Source organism: Osmerus mordax, chromosome 1 (assembly GCF_038355195.1).
Source record: "Osmerus mordax isolate fOsmMor3 chromosome 1, fOsmMor3.pri, whole genome shotgun sequence".
Taxonomy (NCBI): Eukaryota; Metazoa; Chordata; class Actinopteri; order Osmeriformes; family Osmeridae; genus Osmerus; species Osmerus mordax.
Window position 1 is genome coordinate 2,433,466 of NC_090050.1, and position 12,331 is coordinate 2,445,796.

Here is a 12,331-nt window from a genome sequence, read left to right on the forward strand (position 1 = left end):
CCATGTTGTTTATAATTAGTATAGCTGGATTGAGTTATGCGTTGGTCTAAAAGGGGGTATGTATCGATAGTAGAAACCTTGATCAGCAACGCTGCTATTGGCTGCTCACATAAGTCTAAGGCTGCTCACCGTGGCCAAAATGAGCGCCCAGTCTTTTCCGCAACAGAGCCAACAGAGCAACAGCTTGCTCGAAGGTTACTCCAAATTTGAAGATTTTATCAGAACGCCAGGGAACACCTCAAAGTCTGCAAAATCCAAGAGAGAGGGCTGGCAAAAAGTAGCAGACCAAATTAAATGTAGAGGAGTGACCACGCGTTTTATCGCTTATTACAGTAAGCTAGGCCTATGTTTTTTTTCATTTTCATACTTTCATATTTTCATTTATCATCTTTAATGTCATATGATGTGGTTTCAACAAATTGATTATGTAAATGACACCCTCATAAAAAAACGATGGGCTATCCTCTCAAAAAGTGTAGGCTAGCATATCGCGCTGTGCTTAAGGAGCCTATCTATCACGCAATGAGCAATTCATTCGGTTTCATGTTAAATTCTGCTAATTATTCTTGCACCTTCTGCAATAGGTTCCTGTAGTAAAAAAAGACAAGACATGTCTGTGACAGACTTCCTGTATCACCTCTGCTTGTAAAGCCTCAATCTAATCGTGTTTACATAAAATAAACCTGCTCCCAAGCAGGTTTAAGCTTACAGACCTGTTGCTATGACAGCAAGTCCAGGATGAGCTTCGAAGAACAGAACAATCCAAGATAATGACAATCAAATCCAGCTAACTGAGTTAGCAACATACGGAGAACGGGCCCCAGGAGTATAAATGCTTCCATCAAATATATAGAGCTTGTCCCAGGCCAGCTCGGGGGCAACATCACCATGTGTGCTGCCATGCTGTCAGAGAATGGTGTAGTCACCCACATTCCCAGTCTTGGCCCATACAATACCCAGAAGCACCTGGGGCCTCATGTATAAATGTTGCGTACGCACAAAAAGCTTGCATACGCTGGTTTTCACGCACACGGTGTGATGTATAAAGATTTACTTGACGTGAGAATGTGCGGGCAGTCACGGAAACTTTTGAGCAGACGTGAGAATGTGCGGACCGTCCGCAAAGTCTTGTCTGGCTCTGTAACGTGGCGAATTCTAACTGAAAAGTGCCGAAACTCACAAAACATAACAAAATAAAGTTTCCACTATAGTTACTGTCATACGTCTATGACGTTAACTATTCAAAAAACATAAAAATAAAAGTTTGATCATTAATGTGGATGATCACATCAAAATGCCAAAACCCAAACGGGAAATGCTAGGCCACCATTTAATAACTTCTGTTAAACTTGAGGGTGTCAAACGAACGACAAAATCACTCAGGAAACGCATGTCACGCTAACCCTATAGCTGCCATGCTGTTACGATGCGCCACCATTCGTTTCTTAATTTCGAGTTTTACATCGGACCATTTCTTCTTAATTTCTGCCATGGTCCGTTTCTCCAAACCCACGGCATTTACGGCCAATAATAATAATAATTGGGTGTGCTTTTCCTTCGGCAAGGGCACAACCTTTGTTCTCTCACATATATATTATTATTTTTTTAATTTCTTTTTGCCCCCCTAAAACTCAGTCAATATTTGGCCTACATAGACAACGTAGGTGTCAAAAGTTTCGTCTTGGTAGCGATTGAGTTGCTTCTATTGGAATTTACGTTCCGTTGCATGGTTTAGGCTTAAGTTTTGTGGCGAAAAGTGAAGCTAACGGTGGCTAATTTGCTAGCCACAGTCACTGACGTTACTAACGTCACTGCGTCACTAACGTCACGAAAACACGCGTGACTACCTTTGGCAGAACATTCGTTTCGCATCTGTTAACTTGGGGGATAGCTAGGCTAACTATAGCTTTACTGCAAGGCAGCTGCAGAAACGCCACAAGAAAAGAGGCCAGGGTGATAACTATTTACTAATTTTACTTTGTGATATGACACACAATTGTGATGTGTAATGTACAATATAAGCTGATATTATTAAGGAAGTACATCTACTTTCGGAAACAGTAGTCTACTATTTCACTGAAGTATTAGCATCATGACATTAGCCTGTGTTGCCCGGGCAACACGTACTACAGTGGTCTATGATGTAGCGTTATCTGTTTTCAATCGTTAAAATAAACATTCCTCACATATACATTTTCGTTGTAGGATTTATTCTGACATTAGAAAACGATTTGTTGGTGAAATTACCATTACCTGTGGTTTCAAACCAGTGTAGCTCACTGCAACGCTGTAGCTTACGCGAGACACACTACAAAAACATCTACTGTACACTACACAGCTGTTTAGGAAGTCAAACGGCGACAGAACATGTTCGGCACTCCCCTTTCTTAAATCAAAAGTCTATCTAACTACTAACCTGAACTTCATTGCCACAGCCTAAACGTTGTCAATCTGTTCATGAAAATAATTAATTTCAGCCTAAACCGTACAACGGAACGTTAAATCCAATTCAACCAACGCAATCGCTACCAAGACGAACACAGCAGTAGTCTAGTACTGTACCGTAGTAGTACAATTTACCGGGGCAGCTTCTCCACACAGGGCTATATCGCATTTTGCGTTGTTACTGACAATGATCGCTACCAGTGAGCTTTTTATGAATGAGCGATTTTCCACTAAATAAATGTCAAGCTTATTTACGTTTTGGGGGGCATATTTTCAGTTAGCAGATGGTACTGTTTGAATCGCGATTCCATCTTCTACTGCCGGGTCACGTCGTAGAATAATCTTCAAAGGGGGTTCTTTATTAATGAATGAATGCAATGAGTAGGCTAAATGCCTGAAAATATCATGAGAACGGAAAAACTTGAAACTGACGTTTAAGTCATAGAGATTAGTATTTTCAGTTGTAAATGAGCAGCAAAAAAAATGCTTTTAAAAATATGTAATCTTTATAAATAATAAGTATGCATTTTTATATAAAATATACAGAGATATCAGTTGTAAAAATGTCATTCAAAAACGGACCCCTGTGCAACCGACGCAAGCAAGCACACCCTACAATTTCCCCAGAAATTGTACCCTCTCTAGTTGTATTTGTAATGCACTTTATATTTAGCTAAATCTCAAAGTGCTACAGGAAAAAAAAAAAGAAAGTTTACAGTGAAGGTTTTCCACTCCGCCGACTTTCTTTTGTCGCTAATACCTGATGACAGGCCCGCCAAACAGGACACATTTTCTCGCCTCCGCCTCTGTTGTCAGAACCTCGATCTCACAGTCACCGTACGCCGCAACGTTTATTAAATAACGTTCATTTTTGGTGCAGCGTTTATTCGAGGGCAGCGTTTATTCGAAGAAGTACGCTCATTCAGACAAAGAAATGACCTCAAAAGCGCATTTATAGTCCATCTGCATATTCATTTAAGGGAGGAGGCAAGGCGGGGTAGGTGGCTCGTTCACGTGCGGTCAATCTCACATTGATTGTGATTTATAAAGGAAAGGTGCGCAGGACCTGGCGTATGACCGGTTTTATACATGTGAATATTTCTGTGCGTAGGTACTTTTCGAGTTTTGGCCGTACGCCATATTCTAGTATGAAAGCTGCGCAATCCTTTATACATGAGGCCCCTGGTGTTCTTGGACCACTTGCACTCCGATATTATACCTCTACATGAGAGGGGTTTGGTAGGGCCTCACTTGCTTACATTTGTCATTGTGTGGGACAATGTAAGCTTCCACCATGGCCCACTCATCAGGGTTCACTGCCCATCCAAGAATGCTGATGGTGCTCTTATCACCTTACTCCCCATTCCTCAATCCTATCGAGGAGTTTTTTTCTTCATGGTGGAGGGTCTATGAGCATCGGGCTCAAAACCAGAGGTCCCTGCTCCAGGCAATGGATGCTGCTTGTGATGATGTCACAGCAGATCAGTGTAGGGGATGGTTGCGGCATGCACAACGATTCTTCCCCTGTTGCATCGCAAGGGAGAACATCAGATGTGATGTTGATGAAATCTGTGGCCAGACAGACAGGAGCACGAGGATGAGCAGGAGAGTGAGGACGACAACTAGTGAAACTCCAGCTTTGCTTTACTTTCTTACTGTATGTGTTGTTAGTGTAGGTTATACATAATGTTAGTTTGATGTGCTTATTGTATGACAGTATATTGTGCTGTACACATTTCCTGTTACAGTAACCACGATGTATGGCAATTACAGTAACAATTTCCATAACAGTGTGAGTGCAATATGTGATGTGAAACCTTGTAGGCTGCTCTTGAATTACTGTAATCTTTTTTCAGTTTGATACATATTTACATTTACGTAATATTTATTCATTTAGCAGACACTTTTATCCTAAGCGACTTCCAAGAGAGAGCTTTACAAAAGTGCATAGGTCAATGATCATAAACAACGAGGTAGCCCCAAAAACATTGTGGGTAGCCAAAACATGAAGCATGTAGTCGGGTGCAGTCCCGTTACTGTAACCACTCGGAAGGTCAGTACCAGGGTCTTGAATCTGATACGGGCCGTGATGGGAAGCCAGTGGAGGGAGATGAGGAGCGGGGTAACATGGGAGCGTCTGGGTAGATTGAAGACCAGACGGGCTGCCGCGTTCTGAATCCTCTGGAGAGGGCGGGTTGTGCATGCTGGGAGACCGGCGAGCAGCGAGTTGCAGTAGTCCAACTTTGAGAGGACAAGTGCTTGGACTAGCAGCTGGGTGGAATGCTCAGACATGTATCTCCTGATCTTACGGATGTTGTAGAGGGTGAATCTACATGACCGGGAGACCACAGAAATGTGGGCTGTGAGGGAGAGCTCGTCATCCATGGTCAACCCGAGGTTCCTGGCAGAGGATGAAAGGGTCACCGTTGCAACTCCCAGGGTGATTGAGAGATCGTGGGAGATGGAGGGTTTGGCCGGGATGATGAGGAGTTCTGTTTTAGCGAGGTTCAGCTGGATGTGTTGCTCGGTCATCCAGGTGGAGATGTCTGTGAGGCAGGCCTCGATCCTAGCTGAGATCCCCGGATCAGTCGGGGGGAACGACAGGTACAGCTGCGTGTCGTCAGCATAGCAGTGGTAGGAGAAGCCATGGGAGGTGATGATTGGTCCAAGCGAGGTGGTGTACAGGGAGAAGAGGAGGGGTCCAAGGACGGAGCCCTGTGGGACACCAGTGGAGAGCTGGCGGGGGCCTGACACTTTGCCTCCCCTGGTCCCCTGCCTCCTTGCCTCCCCTGCTAACGAATGCTGATTGGTTAGTGAAGGACTGACTACGACCAGAGATCCCGCTTGATGGGATCCGAAGTGGAATCAGAATGTCAGAGCATTAGCACCATTAGCAACAACATTAGCAAGCCAAAACTCTTTCTAGCATGTGTATTGACAGGGAGAGCCTAACCTGTCAGCTGTGTTGTCGATGCCTCGGGAGAAAAAAGGAAGTGACCAGAGCTTGCCGTAAAGTAGTATCTCTGGTCGTACGATGTGTATGACGTCATTGACATTTTAAAAGGCTTTTTAGAACAGAAATGTTAACACCCAGCAGTGTGTATTTTTTTGCCTCCCCTTTCGAATTCTGAATTCAAATTACTAGACAAAAAATGATATCCTGAGAAAAGTGGATTTTGAGGGAATGTACTCGAGTGCATCACATTAGGATTAGTTGCCTTTGCCCCCTCCTCCCTCCTCAATACCTCCTGTCTGGCACCCACGGAATTCACCATCATCACCCTCTGTGTCTGCAATAAACCTGGTTAACGTCAAGTCAGCGTCTGAGTCTTGCACTTGGGTTCACCTGTCACTCCCCGGGCAGCCGGGTTCATAACAATCTTAGTCAGCTGTCTGCACCCTCACTGTTAACCCTTGTGTTATCTTCGCGTCATTCTGACCCATCAGTCATTGTGACCCACCGTCGTATTGCGACAACTTTACCGCATACAGAAACAAAGTAAACCCAGGACTGGTGGGCGTGGTGTTGGTAGTTCGTCAGGGTGTGTCTCAGTCTTCAAGTTACCTGCTCCAGGAACGGGTGGGGTTTTTGCTACCCGGGGTCCGTTCTAAGTACGTCGCTTATTACATCTGAGATCGAATGACACATCCAAGATAACATCATCTTGCTAATCATGATCTGGCTAATTATGTTCTTCGAACACCCTTGTTGTTTATGATTAGTATAGCTGGATTGAGTTATGCGATGGTCTAAAAGGGGGTATGTATCGATAGTAGAAACCTTGATCAGCAACGCTGCTATTGGCTGCTCACATAAGTCTATGGCTGCTCACCATGGCCAAAAAGAACGCCCTGTGTCTTCCGCAACAGAGCAAGAGCTTGCTCGAAGGTTACTCCGAATTTGAAGATTTAATCAGAACAGTGGGGAACACCTCAAAGTCTGAAAAATCCAGGAGAGGGCTGGCAAAAAGTAGCAGACAAATTCAATGTATAGTAGTGATCACTTATTACAGTAGGCTAGGCCTATATGTTTTTGTATTTTCATATTTTCATAATTACTTTGTTTATCATCTTTAATGTCATATAATTTCATGTGGTTCCAACAAATTAATGATGTAAATGACACCCTCACGAGAAAACGGATAGGCTATCTCTCAAAAAGTATAGTAGTCTGTCTTGCTGTGCTAAAAGATCTGTCTATCAGGCAATGCGCGATTAATTCGGGTTCATATTCAATTCTGCTAATTATTCTTGCACCTTCTGCAACAGGTTGATGTTGTAAAAACAACAACGTAATGTAAAAAGACATGGCTGTGACCGACTTCCTGTATCACCTCTGCTTATAAAGCCGCAATCAAATCTTGTTTACATAAAATAAGCCTGCTCACGAGCAGGTTTAAGCTAAAGGACTTGTTGCTATGACAGCAAGTCCAGAATGAGCTTCTGTTGTGAAAAAAACATCACACTGTTGTAATTATGAAGATGGGTAATGATTATGGATTTATATGATTGAAAATGAACCTCTTAAATCACCTTTTTTACTTGTATATACTATAATACTGAAAACCAGATGCAAAGCTGTTGACTGATTAGTATTGCCACTAGTATGTTGAAGATATTACATTTAGTCATTTAGCAGACGCTCTTATCCAGAGCCGAGACAGAGATATTAAGCCCAAAGTGCAAATAATTAGGGTCTGAATGCGACAGAAAACTATGTGTATATGCTTTTTCCATAGAAAACTACAAGGCCCCGCTATCATGAGGCATATTTAGGCCCTATGCCCAGAAACCTAGTGCAGCTGGCCTTCAAGGCCACAGCAGGCCTAAAAATGGGAGTTTTCTATGCAAAAAAGCACTTGTAATCTGAGTTCCCTATGACGAGGGACCAGCTGGGTAAGAATGCATAATGCATTCTGTGACCAGGACAAGCTTCAGGACAAGCTCTCCCAGCTGAACGTGCCCGACTCCACCTGCAGGTGGATCACAGACTTCCTGTCTGACAGGAAGCAGTGCGTTAAGCTGGGAACACTAGTCTCTGACTCCCGGTCCATCAGCACCGGATCTCCTCAGGGCTGCGTCCTTTCCCCTCTGCTCTTCTCCCTGTACACCAACAGCTGCACCTCCAGTCATCCGTCTGTCAAACTTCTGAGGAACTCCTGGGAACTGAACATCAGCTCCCTCACCAAGAAAGCACAACAGAGGATGTACTTCCTACGGCAGCTGAAGAAATTCTACCGTTTGCGGACGACACCACCCTCATTGGGCTCATCTCTGACGGGGATGAGTCTGACTATAGGTGGGAAGCTGACAACCTGGTGACCTGGTGTAGCCAGAACAACTTGGAGCTCAATGCTCTTAAGACAGTGGAGATGGTTGTGGACTTCAGGAAGAATACAGCCCCACTCACCCCCATCACCCTGTGCGACTCCCCAGTCAACACTGTTGAGTCCTTCCGCTTCCTGGGCACCATCCTCTCCCAGGACCTCAAGTGGGAACTTAACATCAGCTCCCTCACCAAAAAAGCACAACAGAGGATGTACTTCCTACGGCAGCTGAAGAAATTCAACCTGCCAAAGACAATGATGGTGCACTTCTACACAGCAATCATTGAGTCCATCCTCACCTCTTCCATCACCGTCTGGTACGCTGCTGCCACTGCCAAGGACAAGAGCAGACTGCAGTGTATCATCCGCACTGCTGAGAAGGTGATCGGCTGCAATATGCCTACCCTCGAGGACCTGCACACCTCGAGGACCCTGAGGCGTGCGAGGAAGATTGTGGCCGACCCCTCCCACCCTGGTCACTCCCTGTTCCAGCTACTCCCCTCTGGCAGAAGGCTGCGGTCCATCAGGACCAAAATCTCACGCCATAAGAACAGTTTCTTTCCATCTGCTACTGGCCTCTACAACAAGGCCAAGGACTCCCATTGACATTCATTCACTTATTTAACTATAAGTCCATCTAATGGAAATTCAGTATGCATAAGCCACTTTATCTCAGTATCCGACTGCACTATGTTGACCATTCACGCTGCTCATTATTCTTATTTTTATATATATTTTATTTTATATTTAAATTGTTGTATTCCTAGATTGTTTAGTTCTTAGAAATAGTTAAACTTTTGTACTTTTACTTAATTTAAGATCTGTATATGTTTAGTATTTTGCACCTCCCTGCCACAGTAAATTCCGTGTTTGTATAACATACATGGCGAATAAACCGAATTCTGATTCTGGTTAGCTAGCTTTTAGTGCATTTAAAATGCCTAAAGCGAAGCGGTCGAAAGTGTGGCTGTATTTCACAGCCAAGGATTCTGACATTGCAAAATGCAACAAATGTTTAAAAACGATTGAATGAGGAGGGCGAAGAGGATTTTGGGATGAAGAAAAGATGAAGATGTCAACAAGGTAGCCATGTGCTTGTCAAGTTCTTCTTCAACAATGCTGGTCCACTTGGCAAGACCCAGAGAGACGCGAGGCTCAAATGCTTTCTTTTTATTGGAATGTTTACACCAGCAGGATAAACAGGTTGAAAACCTTAAAGAAAGAAACAGATTCTAAGTGTTCAAAATAATAATTACACCACAATCGGTCAACAACACAAATACAGGTTTGCAACTAATACATGGTCGAATACAATGTTCCAAGCTACTCACCAGTGGCGTCTCAGTGGTCTTCCGCTGCATTGTTTGAGCATGGGAGCTACGCACCTGTTTATAAAGCTTAATCATGCCCAATCAATGCAGAGGAAGTCACAATCTACCTAGTGCGCCCTCTGGTGTACAGGCTGTCCAAATAGAAAATACTACTAGAAACGGATAGAAATAAGAGAGGTGAGGCAAGAGGGTAAGGTTGCCTCTTTCCGACAAAACACCTCCCACTTGAGCTCCTGGTGGAAACCCAAGGAGGTCACATCAGTCTTTAGGGATCCTGTGGTGACTGCTGATCAATGGGCAGGAGGACAACGAGCCGTCTGACATCTCTGTGGAGGATGGTGGCAGGGATCTTGCTTTTGGTTACTTGTTTGGCTGGTTTCCTGATGTCCACTAGGTAACTTGGGTAAACCCTCACATTGGCATCTCTGACAACTCCTGCCCTGTCCTGGTGGACTTGCACCACCCTGCCGAGTTTGTACTGGTTCCTCAGCGCGTTTTGGTCAAACACCCAAACTACATCTCCAACGGCAACATTATGCTCCTTTGTATGCCACTTACTCCGTACGAATAGGTTGGGGCCTGCCAGTTGGGACAATTTCTTCCAGAACTCATTGAAATCTGCCAAAATAGTTTGGAGTCTTTTGTAGGTGTAGCCTTCATAGTCAAAGGTTGCAGGATCACCGCTTGGGCTGGCTCATCCAAGTAAGAGACAGTTTGGGCTCACGTAGCGGACACAGTCCTCTCTGCTTTGTAGCCGGACGTCTATTGGTCTTCCATTAACCCTTGTGCTGCCTTCGGGTCACATGACCCAAAGATTCACAACGAACCATCGTTGTGTTTACCCAATTTTACCCAATACAAAAACAAATAAATAGAATTTTCTTTTAACTTTCGCAATGTGGGGGGTCTGAGACAGCCCGACAGTTAAAAGAAAATGCTTCACTTTGTTTTTGTATGCGGTAAAGATGTCACAATACGACGGTGGGTCACAATGACTGATGGGTCAGAATGACCCGAAGAGAACACAAGGGTTAACCAAGTTTGCTGCCATGAACAGAAATGTTTGGAACTCACTCCAGGTGAAGATGCCATCACCAGCCAGGTTGTTCAAGGCCCTCTTAACCGGACTAACCGCTGCCTCAGCCACCCCATTTCGGTGTGGAGAGTCTGCTGGGTGGATTATCCATGACCATTCTGTTCTATTCTTGGCTGCTTTCTTCTCCAGTTCTGACTTGTTCAGCTTGCTGAGGTACCTGTTTAACTCGCGAAGTGCAGGCTTGGCTCCCACAAAGTTTGACCCAGGATCAGACCACATCTTTTTGGGATGACCTCTGAGCGAGGTGAACCTGTGGTAGGCTAGTAGGAAGCCTTCAGAGGACTGGTCGCTGACTAGGTCAGTGTGAATCGCCCTTGATGCCATGCAGCAGAAAACAACGGCCCACACCTTGAGTTTAACTCATTTCCTCACTTCATCCTTCACAAAGTACGGTCCAAACAGGTCTACAGTACTGTATTCAAATGGATTGGCAGAAGTTACTCTTTCAGTGGGCAAATCGCTCATGATCTGCTGGCATTGCTTGGCTTTGTGTTTCCTGCTGGTAACACAGCCGTCAACCACGCGTTTTGCAAGTCTTCGGCCCTTGATCACCCACACCTTTTCCCTCATCCTGACAAGGGTTCCAGCGATTCCTTCGTGGTTTGCATTGTGGGCCTCTCTCGCAAGCAAGGTGGAAATCCAGGGTTCGAAGGGCAGCAGTGGTACAGCAGCTTGTCCTTCAGTAAACATTTGGAACCTGCCTCCACATACCAACAGGCCACTGCTGTCCCGATAGACAACGAGTCGATCTAGGGATGTGTCTGTAAATGTTGAACCTTCTTGAGCCTTGTCCTGTTATTGTGGAGCACGTTTGTTTTTCAACTGTCAAGTTCTTCTTCAACAATGCTGGTCCACTTGGCAAGACCCAGAGACGTGAGGCTCAACTCGGCTTTAATGCTTTTTTTTATTGGAATTTTTACACCAGCAGGAGAAACAAGTTGAAAACCTTAAAGAAATAGATGCCAAGTGTTCCAAATAATAACTACAGAGGGTACAATTTCTGGGGAAATTGTAGGGTGTGCTTGCTTGCGTCGGTTGCACAGGGGTCCGTTTTTTAATGACATTTTTACAACTGATATTTCTGTATATTTTATATAAAAATGCATAGGGCCTACTTATTAATTATAAAGATTACATAGATTTAAAAGCATCTTTTTTTGTTGCTCATTTAGAACTCAAAATACGAGTTAACCCTTGTGTTATCTTCGGGTCATTCTGACCCATCAGTTATTGTGAACCACCGTCGTATTGCGACAACTTTACCGCATACAAAAACAAAGTGAAGCATTTTTTGTATTGGGTAAAATTGGGTAAACACAGCGATGGTTCATTATGAATCTTTGGGTCATGTGACCCGAAGGCAGCACGAGGGTTAAGTGTAGAATGAAATATGATGTCTTCTCATTTCCCCTGCAAGAGGCAGCCTCATAGCTGAATCAACGAATAAATTTGGCAGACCGGTGTAAAAATTGACCTAATCTCTATGACTTAAACGTCTTTTTAAGTTTTCCCTTCTCGCGATATTTTCAGGCATTTAGCCTACTCATATTGCATTCATATATTATTTAGTGGAAAATCGCTCATTCATAAAAAGCTCACTGGTAGCGATCATTGTCAGTAACAACGCAAAATGCGATATTGCCCTGTGTGGAGAAGCTGCCCCGGTAAATTGTACTACTACGGTACAGTACCAGACTACTGCTGTGTTCGTCTTGGTAGCGATTGCGTTGGTTGAATTCGATTTAACGTTCCGTTGTACGGTTTAGGCTGAAATTAATTATTTTCATGAACAGATTGACAAAAAAATAAATAAATAAATAAACTAGAGAGGAGTCCGTTTTTAATGACATTTTACAACTGATATTTCTGTATATTTTATATAAAAATGCATACTTATTATTTATAAAGATTACAGATTTAAAAGCATCTTTTTTTGCTGCTCATTTACAACTCAAAATATGATGTCTTCTTATTTCCCCTGCAAGAGGCAGCCTCATAGCTGAATCAAAACGAATACATTTGTCAGACCGGTGTAAAAATTTACCTAATCTCTATGACTTAAACGTCCTTTTAAGTTTTCCCTTCTTGTGATATTTTCAGGCATTTAGCCTACTCTTATTGCATTCATTCAT